Here is a 17,227-nt window from a genome sequence, read left to right as displayed (position 1 = left end):
ACACTAATAATGAAACAGCAGAAGGACAAATTAATAAAATAATCCCATTTACAATTGAACCAGAAATATTAAAATACCTAGGAATAAGCTTAACCAAAGAGGTAAAAGACCTATACTCTGAAAACTATAAAACAATGATTAAAGAGTTGAAGATGACACAATTGGAAAGACATTCCATGCTTATGGATTAGAAGGCCAAATACTGGGATCCCTGGGTGGTGCAGCGGTTTGGCGCCTGCCTTTGGCTCAGGGCGCAATCCTGGAGACCTGGATCGAATCCCACGTCGGGCTCCCGGTGCATGGAGCCTGCTTCTCCCTCTGCCTGTGTCTCTGCCTCATTCTCTCTCTCTCTCTGTGACTATCACAAATAAATAAAAATTAAAAAAAAAAAGGCCAGATACTGTTAAAAGGTCTATGCCAACCAAAGAAATCTACACTTTGGATGCAATTCCTATCAAAATATCACCGGCATTCTTCACAGAGCTAAAACAATCCTAAAATTTATATGGAACCACAGAATACCCCAAGCAGCCGAAGCAATCTTGGAAAAACAAAACAGGAGGTAACACATTCCAGACTTCCAGTTCTATTACAAAGCTGTAGTAATTCAGAAAGTATACTGTTAGTACAAAATGGACACACAGATTAATAAAACAACACTAAAAAATCTATAATTATATGATCATTTACTCTCTGACAAAGCAGGAAAAAATAATGGGAAAAAGTCTCTTCAACAAGTGCTGTTGGGAAACTGGATAGCTACTTGCAAAAACAATGAAAGTAGGCCATTTTCTTACACCATACACAAAATATACTCAAAATGTATCAAAGACCTAATTGTGAGATCTGAAAGTATAAAAATTCTAGAAGAGAGCAATTTCTCTGGTATTCCTGTAGCGACATTTTTCTAGACATGTCCCCTAAACTATGAGGATGCAGCAAAGGTGGTCCTAAGAGGAAAGTATATAGCAACACAGGCCTTTCTCAAGAAACAAGTTGCAAAGACACAACATAACCTGAAATCTAAAGGAGCTGATAAAAGAACAACAGATAAAGCCTAAATCTAGCAGGAGAAGAAAAATAATAGAGTGGACCATAAAGCAATGATATGGGGGAAAAAAACAGAAAAGATCAATGAAATTAATAGCTGATTCTTCGAAAGAATTAATAAAATCGATAAATACCTAGCCAGACTTATCAAAAAGAGAAAAGAGAAAGGACTCAAAGAAATAAAATCATGAATGAAAAAGAGATCACAAGCAACACTGAAGACATACAATTATAAGAGAATATTGTGAGCAATTATATCCCAACAAATTAGGCAATTTGGATGCATTCCTAGAAATATATAAACTACTAAAACGGAAACAGGAAGAAACAGAAAATCTGAACAGAGCCATAACCAGCAAAGAAATTGAATCAGATCTCAAAGATCTCCTAACAAACAAGAGTCCAGGGCCAGACGGCTTCCCAGGGGAATTCCACCAAACATTTAAATAATTAGTACCTATTCTGAAACTGTTCCAAAAACTAGAAATGGAAGAATAACTTCCAAACTCATTCTATGAGGCCAGCATCAATCCCAACACCAAATAAAGACCCCACCCAAAAGAAGTACAGATCAAAGATCCCTGATGAATATGGATGCAAAAATTGTCACCAAGATAGTAGCAAATTGGATCCAAAAGTTCATTAAAAGGATTATTTACCATGACCAAAAGGAATTTATTCCTGAGATGCAAGGGTGGTTCAACAGTTGCAAATCAACGTGATACACAACATTAATAAAAGACAAAATACAGCATTCTTTCTTGATTGAAACTCACTGCAGTATAAAGACAGAAGGAACTTACCTCAGTATCCTAAAAGCCATACAAAAAATCCACAGTGAATATCATCCTTAACAGGGAAAAACAGAGATTTTCTTCCAGGGTCAGGAATAAGACAGGGATGTCCACTCTCACTGCTGTTCAACATAGTGCTAGAAGTCCTAGCCTCAGAAATCAGACAAATAAAAAGCATCCAAATTGGCAAAGAAGTCAAACTTTCACTATTTGTAGACAACATGATACTTTATATAGAAAACCCAAAAGATTCCATCCCAAAATTGCTTGAACTGATGTAGGAATTCAGCAAAATCGCAGAATATAAAATCAATGCACAGAAGTCAGTTGCATTTCTATACACTAAACATGAACGGATGAAAGAAATGAAGGAATGGATCCCACTTACAATTGTCCCCCAAACCATGAGACACCTTGGAATAAACCAAAGAGGTAAAGGATCTGTACTCTGGATACTATGGAATGCTTATGAAAGAAATTGAGGAAGACATAAAGAAAAGGAAAAACATTCCATTCTCATGCATTGGAAGAACAAATATTGTTAATGCTACCCCAAAAGTCGTCTATTGCTACCCAGAGCAACCTACACATTCAGTGCAATCTCTATCAAAATACCAATTTTTAAAAGGTTTTAAAGGTTTTATTTATTTATTCATGACAGATACACAGAGAGGGAGAGAGAGAGGCAGAGACACAGGCTGAGGGAGAAGCAGGCTCCATGCAGGGAGCCCAACGTGGGACTGGATCGCGAATCTCCAGGATCCGGCCCTGGGCTGAAGGTGGCGCTAAACCGCTGAGCCACCTGGGCTGCCCGCATTAGCATTTTTTACAGAGCTGGAACCAACAAATCTAAAATTTTTTTTAATAAATTTATCTTTTATTGGTGTTCAATTTGCCAACATATAGAATAACACCCGGTGCTCATCCCGTCAAGTGCCCACCTCAGTGCCCATCACCCCCACCCCCCACCCTCCTCTGCTTCCACCACCCCTAGTTCATTTCCCAGAGTTAGGAGTCTTTCATGTTCTGTCTCCCTTTCTGATATTTCCCACTCATTTTTTCTCCTTTCTCCTTTATTCCCTTTCACTATTTTTTATCGTCCCCAAATGAATGAGATCATATAATGTTTGTCCTTCTCCAATTGACTTATTTCACTCAGCCATAATACTCTCCAGTTCCATCCACGTCGAAGCCAATGGTGGGTATTTGTCATTTCTAATGGCTGAGTAATATTCCATTGTGTACATAAACCACATCTTCTTTATCCATTCATCTTTCTATGGACACCGAGGCTCCTTCCACAGTGCGGGTATTGTGGACATTGCTGCTACAAACATCGGGGTGCAGGTGTCCCGGCATTTCATTGCATCTGTATCTTTGGGGTAAATCCCCAACAGTGCAATTGCTGGGTCCATAGGGCAGATCTATTTTTAACTCTTTGAGGAACCTCCACACAGTTTTCCAGAGTTGCTGCACCAGTTCACATTCCCACCAACAGTGCAGGAGGGTCCCCCTTTCTCCACATCCTCTCCAACATTTGTGGTTTCCTGCTTTGTTAATTTTCCCCATTCTCACTGGTGTGAGGTGGGATCTCATGGTGGTTTTGATTTGTATTTCCCTGATGGCAAGTGAGCGGAGCATTTTCTCATGTGCTTGTTGGCCACGTCTATGTCTTCCTCTGTGAGATTTCTCTTCATGTCTTTTGCCCATTTCATGATTGGATTGTTTCTTTGCTGTTGAGTTTAAGAAGTTCTTTATAGATCTTGGAAACTAGCCCTTTATCTGATATGTCATTTGCAAATATCCTCTCCCATTCTGTAGGTTGTCTTTGAGTTTTGTTGATGGTATCTTTTGCTGTGCAAAAGCTTCTTATCTTGATGAAGTCCCAATAATTCATTTTTGCTTTTGTTTCTCTTGCCTTCATGGATTAATCTTGCAAGAAGTTACTGTGGCCAAGTTCAGAAAGGGTGTTGCCTGTGTTCTCCTCTAGGATTTTGATGGAATCTTGTCTTACATTAAGATCTTTCATCCATTTTGAGTTTATCTTTGTGGATGGTGCAAGAGAGTGGTCTAGTTTCATTCTTCTGCACGTGGATGTCCAATTTTCCCAGCACCATTTATTGAAGAGACTGTCTTTTTTCCAGTGGATAGATAGTCTTTCCTCCTTTGTCGAATACTATTTGGCTATAAAGTTGAGGTTCCACTTCTGGATTCTCTATTCTGTTCCATTGATCTATGAAACAACCCTAAAATTTGTATGAAACCAGAAAAGACCTCAAATCACCAAAGTAATGTTGAAAAAGAAAACCAAAGCTGGAGGCAGCAAAATTCTGGACTTCAAGCTGTATTACAAAGCTCTGATCATCAAGACAGTATGGTTCTGATACAAAACAGACACATATATCGATGAGACAGAATAGAGAACCCAGAAATGGACCCTCAACTCTACGGTCAACTAATCTTTGACAAAGCAGGAAAGAACATCCAGTGGAAAAAGACATTTTTTCAACAAATGGTGTTAGGAAAATTATACAGCCACATGCAGAAGAATGAAACTGGACCACTTTCTTACACCATACACAAAGATAAGCTCAAAATGGGCGAAACACCTAAATGTGAGACAGGAATCCATCAAAATCCTAGTGGAGAATACAGGCAGCAATCTGTTGAACTCAGCCGCAGCAACTTCTTTCTAGACATGTCTCTGGAGACAAGGGAAACAAAAGCAAAAGTGAACTATTGAAACCTCATCAGGATAAAAATTTTTGCACAGTAAAGGAAAAAACCAACAAAACTAAAAGGCAACTATGGAATGGGAGAAGATATTTGCAATGATCTTATCAGGTCAAGGGCTAGTATCCAAAATCGATAAAGAACTTATCAAACTCAAGCAAAAAATTCAGTTGAGAAATGGACAGAAGACATGAACAGACGTTTGTCCAAATAAGACATACACATGGCCAACAGACACATGAGAAAATGTTCCACGTGACTTGTCATCAGGGAAATACAGATCAAAGCCAAAATGAGATGCCACCTCACACCAGTCAGAATGGCTAAAATTAACAAGACAGGAAACAACTGATGTTAGCAAGGATGTGGAGAAAGGGAACCCTTTTACACTGTTGGTGAGAATGCAGACTTTTGCAGCCTCTGTGGAAAACAGAATGGAAGTTCCTCAAAAACTGAAAAATAAAACCATCCTACCACGCAGTAATTGTACTATTAGGTATTTATCTAAAGGATACAAATATAGTTATTCAAAGTAGCTCAAGCAGTCCAATGTTTATAGCAGCAGTGCGTACAACAGCCAAAATATGGAAAGAGCCAAGATGCCCATTGAGAGATGAATGGAGAAGCAATATATATGGATATAATATGGAATATTACCCAACCATCAAAAAGAATGAAATCTTGCCATTTGCAGTGATGTGACTAGAACTAGAGGGTATGATGCTAAGTGAAGTAAGTCAGTCAGAGAAAGACAGATACCATAATATTTCACACATACGTAAAATTTAAGAAATAAGACAGATGAACATAGGGGAAAGGAAGGAAAAATAAGATGAAAATTGAGAGGGAGGCAAACCATGGGAGACTCTTAACACTAGGAAACAAACAGGGTTGCTGGAGGGGAGGGGAGTGAGGGGATGAGGTAAATGGGTGATGGACATTAAGGCAGGCACATGATGTAATGAGCACTGGATGTTATATGCAACTGATGAATCACTAAGCTCTGCCTCTGAAACTAGTAAAACTATTCGGACTGTATCAAAACAAAATGCTTCTGCACAGTGTAGGAATCATCAACAAAACTAAAAGGCAACCTATGAAATGGTCTGGGGATATAGTGCACAGCACGGTGACTATAGTTAACAATATTATATATTTGAAAGTTGATAAGAATGTAAATCTTAAAAGTTCACATCACAAGAAAAAGAATTTGTAACCATGTGAGGTGTGGATGTTAATTAAATTTATTGTAGTAATTTCACAGTATATATATATATATTTCAAATTAATATGCAGTACACTGTTTACTGGAATTTAAATAAAAATATTTTTAAACTGTTATATTCTTTACATTTATGCAATATTACATGTCATTTATATGTCAATAAAGCTGGAAAAATTAATTTTTAAAATTGTTTTTACGTTTTCCATCCACACCTCAGAGACAGTGCTATTATCCTTATTGGGCTTTTTGTTGGTTAATTTACATTCTTGAACTTGTACCATCTCATTATTCCTTGGCTCAAAGACCTCCAGTAGGCAGGAAGATACAAAACAATAATAAAAGTAGCCAAGAATTACCATGTTTGTGAAATCACTTAATTCTCACAGCAACTCCATGATATAGGGACTACTACCATGATCATCTTGTAGCTTAAAGATAAAGAGGGGCATGGAAAGCTGAAATAACATCCACTTTGGAAGAGCTAGTAACAGAAGGGGTAGGAATTTGAACCCAGTTAGGGATGAATCTTATGTTCATCCATAAACCCACTTCCTTAAACTACCTCACTACAGTTTACAGGAACAGTTGTTGCCTCAGGAAGACTACACCCTGGAACATCCTCACTCAGAAAACAATCACAGGATGTAGAAGCCACCAGAAGGCAGGTAACTTCCACTTTTTATTCTATACTTCTACATTCTGAGGGTTTTTTTGCAACAAACATGTATTCTTTGTAATGACCATTATCCATAAAGATGGTACTTAAAATGGAAGACAGGGCATGACAAATTTTTCAAAGAAAAAGATAAATTTAGCCCCAAGATCACAAAACTAAGGGGTATGCCCCCACACTCTCCCTCTATCTCTGGTAAGCACCAATCTATTCCGTTTCTATCAACTATTATGTAAGTGAGATTATAAGTGTTCGTCATTCTCTGACTTATTTCACCTAGCATAATTCCTCCAATGTCTATCCATGTTGTCATAAATGGCAAGATTTTCTTTATGGCCAAATAGTATTCCTTCATCCATTCATTTGTTGATAGATACTTAGGTTGTTACCATTGGTTAGCTATGGTGAATAATGCTGTGATGAATATGGGGTGTAGACATATTCAGGGTGGTGATTTTGTTTCATTAAGTTATATATCCAGAAGTGCATCTATTTATAGTTTCTTGAGGACCCTTCCTACTGTTTTCCATAGTGGCTGTCCCAATTTCCACTCTCAGATGGACCGCTTTCAGACAGTAAAGAGTGTCCCTGAGGAGAGCAGTGCTAGCCACTTGGATGGACACATGAAAGGACAAAGTTAGAGGGACCCAGGTAGAAGGAATGGGGCATTGAGAGGGGGGAATCCAAGGGCTTCTGTTCCTGTTATGACTTTGATTGCACCTCCAAAAGAGATATATTGAAGCCTAAGCCCTGGATACCTGAGAATATGATCTTATTTGGAAATAGGGTCATTGCTGATGTTATCAGTTAAATGAGGTCATACTGAAATAATGTGGGCCCCAACCTAATACGGCTAGTGTCCCTATCCCTATAAAAAGAGGAGGGAGACACACAAGGGAACTCCATGTGAAGATGGAGGCAGAGATCAGAGTGATGTGTCTATAAGCCAAGGGGTGACAAAGATTGTTGCAGCCACCAGAAGCCAGGACAAAGACATGGGACAGTATCTTCTCCACAGCCTCCTGAAGGAGCCAACCCTGCTGGCTCCATGTTCAGACTTTTAGATGCCACAACTGTGAGAGTACACATTTTTGTTGTTTAAGCTACCTGGTTGGTGGCACTCTGTTATGGTAGTCCTAAGAAACCAAGACAGTTACCTTCATAATTTGAACCCAAGATGCCTCCCTGCTGCACACCTTCACACACACACCACCCTGTCCAAACTTTCATTCATAGCCCTCACATGAAACTTTCTAGTTTTTGACTTCTAGGCTTATTTTGTTAACTGGAAAACTTCCATATCTTCATCCTAACTCTTTTTCATTCACCCTTATATGTTCTGCCCATTACATGTTCGTATGGGGTTAGAAAATACCTTCTGGTCCTGTGAATTAGTGAGTGGGGAAGAGTGCTTTAAGCTGGTAGTAAGAAGTAGTTAGGGTGACATTTTCTCTCTTATAGTCATTTCCTTTCATGATCCCATGGCAGCTGGATGTAGAGTCTTGATTCTCACTGAGCAGTGGTCTCAGGGAAGCATCCCTATGCTGGGCCAAGAATCCCACCCAGACCTGCACATAACCTTTACCTCCCCTGGTTTACTGGCAAGATTGTCTGAGCATCACAATGTTGTGCACAATGCCCTGCACATCAGGACCTGCAGCCCTACTTCTTGTTATCAGGCCACCTGCCGGTACATCCTTACTCTGACTTGCCCACGTCTCTGATGAACAGTGGTGGGCCTCAGGATGACACCTTACTCTTAGCTCTCCAGACTGGCTTTTGAGGAGTTCCATCCCCACCTCTTGAAATAACCAAAAATCTGGGATTCAGGGTTGGGACCCTCATTCTTGGTATTGGTGGTTTCTCCACATGACAACTGCCTTTTCATTTTCCCTCTAGGCCTCAGGGAGTGGGATTTTCACAGGCTTACATGAATCTTACCTGAATCCCATTTATCTTCCAAGCCTCAGGTTCAGAAAAATGCTGCCTATCTGTGCTCTTGAATTACGAGCTCTATGAAAAGTGACGAGTGAGAGCATTATAGCAGCAGCTATAGCTAAACTTTATTCAAATCTAGTCATGCTAGCATTGTTCTAGGTGCTTTGAGCCTAGGCACTCTGGCTCCAGAATCCAGGTAAAAAAAAAACTGTAAGCTTTTATACTTCCCTTAGGCCCAGGTTCTTAGAAGGGATATGATAGATATTGGTGAGTACATCAAGGGCCAGAAATTGAGGGGGAAATGAGTAACTGGTTGTCTTTCTCCAGGGTGGGTTCCACCATGAACACTGCCTGTGCTCAACCCAATTCTATCACTTCCAGACCCTTCTCTGCCTTCTCAAACTTCGACCTAACTTTGGCCATTTGACATGTTCAGAAAAGGGTGGAATTTTGATGAGTTGGACATCTGCCAGGTATATAAGTGAATACCATAAAGAGGGCTTGAGTGTGTTTATGAAGCTTTTATTTCCTCCTCCGCCTAAGCATGACATAGTCTATCCTTGGAAGAAGTACAAACACCATCTGTCCCTTGTCAGGCCCAGTGACCAGAGGGCTTGGTCACTCAAAGAACCTGTACTCTTGGGTGGCAGGCTACCAGGGATTGTGCAAGCATTGGGTGGCCCCAGGCTGGGGGTGGACAACTTGACACCATCACATCTCTTTGGTCTGTGTCTTCCTACGTGTTTTTAGGGGTAGACAGTAATAAAAATTCCCTGCCTGAAATGATAGTCAGTGACTGAAGAACTAATGTTTCCCTCTGCCCTGGCTTCTCTTCATTTCTATCTTTCTCTTTAGAATGAGAAAGTTGGCTGTGACACCCTGTTTCAAAGACTCACATCCGAGGAAAATCCATTCTCAACAAGGCAGAAGATCAGGCCATTTGAGCATGCCCTGTGCCAATGAAAGCACATGTTCAGTTGTATACATTTGCCCTTGCTTTCAGATGTTTTTATTCTCGGTCTGCATCCTTCACCTTGAGATTTTAGAAGCTAGAAACACTTTCTTCTACTTAGTTGTAAGTCAGATGCTATTGCATGGAAACTTCATGGTCTTTAGCCAGCAGGGTGGACAGCAAGTTAGAGATGACAGCCATGTGTTATCCTGGTATCAGCCAGGCTAAGTACTGCTAAGTACTAAGAGGCTAAGTACCGCTGCTATACCAAGTGACTCCAAGGTGTCAGAAGCTACAAAATTAAAGATTTATTTCTTGCTCACACCATCTGGGTCAGCCGCATGTCTACTCTAAATCATATTAACCTGGGACTCAAGTTGATGGAGAAGATGCTTTCTAAAGAATTGCTGGGTGTCATGGTGGAGGGAAGAAAGAGCATGGAGATTAACACCACTGAACTGTGCAATTAAAAATGTTTAATATAGGGACGCCTGGGTGGCTCAGCTGTTGAGCATCTGCCTTTGGCTCAGGGCATAATCCTGAAGTCCCAGTATCAAGCCCCACATTGGACTCCCTGCATGGAGCCTGCTTCTCCCTCTGCCTGTATCTCTGCCTGTCTCTGTGTGTGTGTGTGTGTGTGTGTGTGTCTCATGAATAAATAAGTAAAATCTTTAAAAATTTTTAAGATAGTATTTTTTTACCTTATATGCATTGTACCACAATAAAAAAATGAAGAGAGATAGAGAGAACCATACTCCAAGTATACCCTAGCTTCTGCTGGAACATAGAATACACATTTCTGCTCACATTTTAGTATTCAGAGCAAATCATATGACCATGTCTATTGTCAGTGAGACAAGGAAGTATACTCTACCCTAACAGAGTGTCAGTGAATCTCTGAAGATACTAATACATTCTCTCAGACCCTGTTTCTTTTCACGAGCAAGCCCTTGGCTATTCCTCTAAGAACTGGGGAGGTAGGGCAGCAACAGATAGAGCTAGCTTTCTGTGGTTCTCCTGATGTTGAGAGCAGTTGGTGGTGGAGGCAACAGGCACGAGACAAAATTAAGAGACCCACATCACCTCTCAGTCAACTTTAGCCAAGTTTTGCATTTCTCTGAGCCTCAGATTCTTCATCTGAGGAATCAGAGATTAGATCAGACAAGTGCTGATGTTGGTGCCAGCTGGAGCTTTCCTGTGCATCTTCTATTTTACCCTACTTTCTTATGTTGAATTCTACCCAGATAGGACTGGGGGTGTGGGGTGGTGGGAGGAGGCAGGGTGGGAGACACTGGTAAAAAGACTGGACAATCCTTGTTCTGCATCACCTCATTGAAGTATGACACTCCCATTCTAACAAGTGCTAACAAACCATCCCTCCACTGGTTTATTCCATGGACCAATGCAGAAGGGCTCCTTGAGAAGTGGAAAGACTAAAGACAAAAGGATTTGAAGCACAGAATCCTTTAATAATGGTAGCCCATTTGGGCATCGCTCTCTCTATGGTTCAAAGGGGAAATTCCTTCTGGGGTTTGCTTCTGTACAGGGAAGCTCTTACAATATGTTGAGGAGAAGGTTGTTCTTCAAGCAAGTGTGTCCCAAGGACCTTCTCAGCAACACTAGGAGATAATAAAACATTCAGGTAAAACTACCAGTGCTGCCAAGATGAGCTCTATAACCAAGGGGACTTCCAAGGTGAGTGCCAACACATCTCTGCTCTCCCTCCCTTCCCATCCTTTATCCCAATCCATTGTCTTATGTCTGTCTTTTTTTTAAATTTTTTTTAAATTTATTTATTTATGATAGTCATACAGAGAGAGAGAGAGAGAGAGAGAGAGAGAGAGAGAGAGAGGCAGAGGCTCAGGCAGAGGGAGAAGCAGGCTCCATGCACCGGGAGCCCGACGTGGAACTCGATCCCAGGTCTCCAGGATTGCGCCCTGGGCCAAAGGCAGGCGCCAAACCGCTGCGCCACCCAGGGATCCCTTATGTCTGTCTTCTAAGTACCTTCCTACGACCTGTCTCTCTGCTTCTGAGCTGCCTATTGATTTTCCTCACTGACTGTCTTTCCTTCCTGTGAAGGGATAGGCACAAGCCCTTCTTTTAAGGAAGACTGAATGGCAGCTGGGCGGCTGGGATGGGTCCTCAGGATTTACACTAAGTATGAGTTTGTAGGTTTAAATTGTTTGCTTTTCCATTCCAGTTGAAAAGTGTTTGTCCTTGCCTATTTATTTCTTAACTCTCTCAACAGTATTTTTTTATTGAAGTATAATTAACATACAGTATTATATTAGTTTCAGGTGTACAATACAGCGATTCAACAATTCTATATATTGCTCGGGGCTCATCAAGATAAATGTACTCTTAATCTCTTTCACCTATATAATCCATCTTCCACCCACCTACCTGCTAGCAACCATCAGTTTATGCTATTTAAGTGTGGTTTTTGTTTGCCTTTTTAAAAACCTTTGTTTGCTAATTTGTTTCATTTTTAAAATTCTATATATGAGTGAAATCACATGATAGATATTTATTTTTCCTTGACTGCCTTATTTCACTTAGCATTTATGCTCTAAATCCATCCATGTTATTTGAAATGGAAAGATCTCATCCGTTTTTATGGTTGTGTAATATCCTCTTGTATAGACACGCCTGGGTGGCTCAGTGCTTAAGCATCTGATTTTGGCTCAGGTTGTGATCCTGGGGTCCCAGGATTGAGTCCCATACTGGGCTCCCTGAAGGGAGCCTGCTTCTCCCTCTGCCTATATCTCTGCCTCTCTTTCTCTGTGTCTCTAATGAATAAATAAATTTATTTATTCATACACACACACACACACATACATATCACGTGTTCTTTATCCATTCTTCAGTCCATGGACACCCGGGTTGTTTTTTCATATATCAGCTATTGCAAATAATTCTACAATAAACATAGGGGTGCATATATCTTTTCAAATTAGTGTTTTTCATTTTCTTTGGGTAAATACCCCAGTAATGAAATTATGGGATCATATGGAATTTCCATTTTTATTTTTTTGAGGAACCTCCATACTGTTTTCCACAGTGGCTATCCCCAATTTGCATTCCTACCAACAGCACACAAAGATTCCATTTTCTCTGCACCCTCACAAATAATTGTTATTTCCTATGTTTTTTATTTTAGCCATTCTGACAGGCATAAAGTGATATCTCATTATAGTCTGAACTTGCATTTTCCTGATGATTAGTGATGTTGAGCATCTTTTTTTATGTGTCCGTTGGCCATCTATATATCTTTCTTGGAAAAATGTCTATTCAGGTCCCATGCCCATTTTTTAATTGGATTATTCGTGGGGCTTTTTTGGTATTGAGTTGTATAAGCTCTTTATATATTTAGAATATTATTTATATATAATTTTTATTATTGTTTATATTATTTATATATTTTATTTTTTATAAGTTATATGTTATTTATATATTTAATTATATATTTAAAAGATATATATAATTTGCAAATATCTTTCTTCATTCAGTAGGTTGCCTTTTTATTTTGTTGGTGATTTTCTTTGCTATGCAAAAGCTTTTTATTTTGGTGTAGTCTCAGTAGTTTATTTTTGTTTTATTTCCTTTGCTAAAGGAGATATATAAAGAAAAATGTGTCTACAGATGATGTGAAATTACTTCCAATGTTTGGTTATGGACTGGAAGAACGAGTATTGTTAAAATGTCCATACTTCCCAAGCAATCTACAGATATGCAATTCCTATCAAAATACAACAGTATTTTTTACAGAACTAGAGAAAATAAAAGTAAAATTTGTACCACAAAAGACTGAGTAGCCAAAGCAATCCTGAGGGAATAAAGCTCAAAGTATCACAATCCCAGATTTCAAGATACACTATAGAGCTGTAGTGATCAAAACAGTATGGTACTGGCACAAAAACAGACACATAGATCAATGGAACAGAAGAGAGAATGCAGAAATAAACCCATGCTTGTATGGTCAATTTATCTATGGCAAAGGAGAGAAGAATATACATGGGGGAAAAGGCAGTCTCTCCCAAAAATGTGCTGGGAAAACTGGGCAGCTACATGTATACAAAAGCATGAAACCAGACCACTTTTTTATGCCATTCACAGAAATAAGCTAAAAATGTATTAAAGACTTAGATGTGAAACTTGAAATGATAAAATTTCTTACCAGTATTTTTTAAGACCACAAGTTACCTTCTGGCATCTAAGCATTTTTCTCCAGCCAGGGCAAAGGATCAATTCATGAAAGAAGCAAATAAACCAAATTCCTATAAGATCCTCTATCTTTCCACTTAATACCTACTCCCCTCCACACACACACACACACACACACACACACACACACACACCCTCCATGCCATCCTAGTTTTAAATAATTTTGATTTTGGGTGGAGGAATCATGGAATAAGCATGATCTTGGTTGGGGGATAATAAATTCTCTGAGCTCCTTTTATGGCTTACTCTTTGAGATGAAAATTTTCTTTCTTCATTCAGTGCCTCAGGAATCCTCAGTACCCAATGGCATTAAGTGTCCTGCCTGCTACAACGTGTATGATGTTTCCTGCGACCCAGTTCTTCTTGCCTGCACTGGTACAGAGACAAAGCGTGTGGAAGTTATTGGCATAGGTACAACTATTTCCACAGGATTCTTGGTGTTCATTTTCTCAAAGGATATATCTGTGCTAGTTATCTTTGCTGTGTAATCATTACTCCAAAACTTGGCAGTTTAAAACAATGAGCATTTATTATTTCATGGCATCTGAGGGTCAGGAGTTTGGAAGTGGCCTAGCTAAGTGCTTCTGGCTGAGTTTCTCATGAAGTTGTAATCTAGCTGTCAGCAGGGCCTGTCACCAGGAAGACCTGCTTCCAAGATCACCCATGTAGTTGTCAGGCTTGGTTCTTCTCTACATGGGTCTCTGTGTGGGCTGCCTGGATGTCCTTATAATGTATTCCCCCACAGCAAGTGATGAGAGAGAGAGAGAGAGAGATAGAGAGAAGAGAAGAGAAGAGAGAAGAGAGATAAGAGAGATGGAGGGAGGGAGGAAGAGCACTAACTGGCATTTCTCAGGGCAAATGATGACAGAGGGAGAAGAGGAGGAGAAGAGGGAGGGAGGAAGGAGATACTACAGTTTCAAAGTAATCAAATATCAGAAGGAACATTTCTTCACTTCTGTTGTATCCTGTTGGTTGCACAGATCAACTCTGATACAACATGGGAGAAGAGTATACAAGGACATGAATACTAAGAGATCGCAGGCCATCCTAGAGACTAACTACTATGTACAGCAAAGGCTGATACAGGGCCAAGTCCTAGTTCACTCTCCAAAGTTTGGAGGGAGCCATCTGTCAGAAGAGAGAAGGGGGAGAGGAGAGGACGAGGAGAGGAGAGGGAAGATGAAGAGAACACAACTGCTTTCCACAGGAAAGTCTGACACTTGGGAACATGTCATATCATGATCTCCTCGAATGGGAACTTGGGTCATTGGCCATCACCCTCTTCAACAAAGAGGGTGATACCTCAGTTCTGTTTTTTTTCATCACTACCATTATTGCTATTACCCAAACCCCATGAATAAGCATGATATGATTCTGAAATCTGCAGAAGGACTTGCCATTTTCCTGAGGAGGAGAAAAGTATGGACTTGTAATAAGATGCACAGATGCCATTCAGATAGAAAACAACAGGTACCAAGGGGCTGTTTAGGTGAATACATGAGTTCTGACCTCAGGCTTTTTCCTCTCTTCCAACTATCTCTCGCCTCGTCAGAAGGTACAGACTCCAATCTCAGCTATGCATCTGACACAGCAGGGGCCCTTTGGGATTCATCCTAAACTGAGATGTCGGGCCCAAAGGGAACTAAGGCTTGGTCCCTGGACAGAGATGGAGCTGTGGTTCTTGCTTCTTTCACAGAAGGCAGAGGGGAATTCTGGGGCATTCTGTGTACCCTTTTCTTCCCCAAGGGAGGCAGATAGGATAGGACGTGGGTGAAGAGGGGAGACAAGATAAGAGAGAAGACTAACTCTTGGATTTTTCTTTTGGCAGATAGTCCAATATTTATGATTTTTGCCATGGGTTGTGCTACTGAAACTGTCCTCAACTTGAGGAATATAAGTATATTGAATAACATAAAAATCCGTACCAACTGTACAGAACAAAGCAATGGAGATCCCCACTGATGTTCATCACCTCATCAATCTTGACTGGTCCCTTCTTGCTCAAAGTCTTGCTTTGAAGTTTGCACACTTCCAAGCTCATAATTCTACAAACCTGAAAAAGTTGGAGTCCTCTGATGTCTCCCCTCCCCAACATTCTCCAGACATTGCAGAATTAAGTTGCTGATATTTCCTTAAGTATGTTTGTAATCTTTATTAGTAACTCAGGTTAAAAAAAATCTTATTGAAGGGGGGTCTCTGGGTGGCTCAGTGGTTGGCACCTGCGTTTGGCGCAGGGAGTGATCCTGGAATCCTGGGATCTAGTCCTACATCAGGATCCCTGCATGGAGCCTGCTTTTACCTCTGCCTGTGTCTCTGCCTCTCTCTCTCTCTCTTTCTGTGTCTCTCATGAATAAAAAAATAAATTAAATATATTTAAAAAAAATCTTATTCATTCATCTAATGGATTCTTTCTTCAACCCAAGTAATAAGTAAGGAAATATTAGATAGCATCTCAGGCTGTGTCCCACAAGTCAGGGGCAGTCACAACCATTCTTCATGTGATGCCATGAGGAAGCAGAGGGGTCAGGAATAACCCTTACAGGATCCAAACTATGATGTCCTCATGGTGCTGAACACAATGGACACCGTGATACCTGCTCATATGGATCTCTTGATTCTCCAAATTCAGTTTCCTACAGGGTGCAGTAAGTTGCATAAAAGAAAAGAATACCTCACACGTAATGATGACCTTCTGGGAAGCAATCTGTTGTCTGTATCGTGCTGGGGCCCTCGCACTCTATAAGCTTATCTGAGCCTGAAATCTACATAGACTGTGGCTTTCTCCTTGGGACTATGTCTCCATTTTCTCTTCCCTGGGCTTTTGAGCAGGCAGCGTGCAGAGTTTATATGTCCAGGACTCGTTTTATGCATATTCTCACTGTGTGCTCAGCACAGTGATGGAAACTGTAAAAGACACAGGGTTCTCCCTCAGGGATAAGGAGCTAATACACAGAGAATGATGAAAGGATTGCATGTAACTGCACGGAATTCTAAGCACAAATAATCAGAGGGGCAGGAAAATTCAGGGAGGAAAAAGGAGGTAGAGTCAAAACTGGTACACAAAGGTGGTAAACTGAGACAGGGCTTGAGGAAGGAGTGTGTATGAAAGTGAAGTTCCCACTGGGGAAATGGTAGGCTAAAAAATGGTTAAACAGCAAAGTCCCCAGAAAGGCAGTAAATCAAAATAGAGCCTACACAGGAGACCTTTGATAAGGAAACCCTTAGGGTAATAATGGGAAATCCTGTGCTGATTCAACTCCAAGGAGGTCACATCAGCTCAAGTGGGCTGGTGTTGCTGTTACCACCACATACGTTTTACAAAGAAAAAGTGGCAACAGGATGGAGACTCTAACCCAAATTGTCAATTTACAATCTGGGACTTTATTCTCTGTGCCATCCTGCCTCTCAACCAATAACCAAGTCCTGGACACATCAGTCAGCTTGGACTACCACAACAAAGTAACATGAACAAGGTGGCTTAAGCAATAAAAAATTACTTTTCTCAGTTTTGGAAGCTGGAAGTTTGAGACCAGGGTGCCCTCAACACTGTTGTCTTCTGAGGTCTCTCTCTTGGGCTGTCTTCTCCCTGTGTCTTCACATGATCCTTCCTCTACATGTGTCTGCTATATATTGGATGT

The 17,227-nt window shown here is 40.4% G+C and overlaps 2 long non-coding RNA genes across 10 annotated transcripts in view; one reads left to right on the top strand and one right to left on the bottom strand.

Moving 5' to 3' along the window:
• The window catches only part of LOC140611758 (uncharacterized), a 41,103-nt gene extending 25,173 nt beyond the window's left edge, over positions 1-15,930 (top strand). For 4 of the 6 annotated variants that reach the window (XR_012012910.1, XR_012012913.1, XR_012012912.1 and 1 more), the window contains exons 3-5: positions 6,375-6,467; positions 10,912-11,060; positions 13,869-14,127. This is a non-coding gene — a long non-coding RNA (uncharacterized lncRNA). Of the gene's footprint in view, positions 1-6,374; positions 6,468-10,911; positions 11,061-13,868; positions 14,128-14,569 lie in introns of those variants that run through there. The other 2 variants (XR_012012914.1, XR_012012915.1) reach the window with 2 other exon arrangements.
• LOC140611759 (uncharacterized) overlaps positions 1-17,227 on the bottom strand; it is a 90,204-nt gene that overhangs the window by 3,047 nt on the left and 69,930 nt on the right. For 3 of the 4 annotated variants that reach the window (XR_012012919.1, XR_012012916.1, XR_012012920.1), the window contains one exon: positions 13,388-13,961. The exons of the other annotated variant lie outside the window; for it this stretch is intronic. This is a non-coding gene — a long non-coding RNA (uncharacterized lncRNA). Of the gene's footprint in view, positions 1-13,387; positions 13,962-17,227 lie in introns of those variants that run through there. 4 annotated transcript variants of the gene reach the window in all.

Source organism: Canis lupus, chromosome 20, assembly GCF_048164855.1.
Source record: "Canis lupus baileyi chromosome 20, mCanLup2.hap1, whole genome shotgun sequence".
NCBI classification, from domain to species: domain Eukaryota; kingdom Metazoa; phylum Chordata; class Mammalia; order Carnivora; family Canidae; genus Canis; species Canis lupus.
Note: the sequence above shows the minus strand (reverse complement) of the source record. Positions and strands in the feature narration are given on the sequence as shown.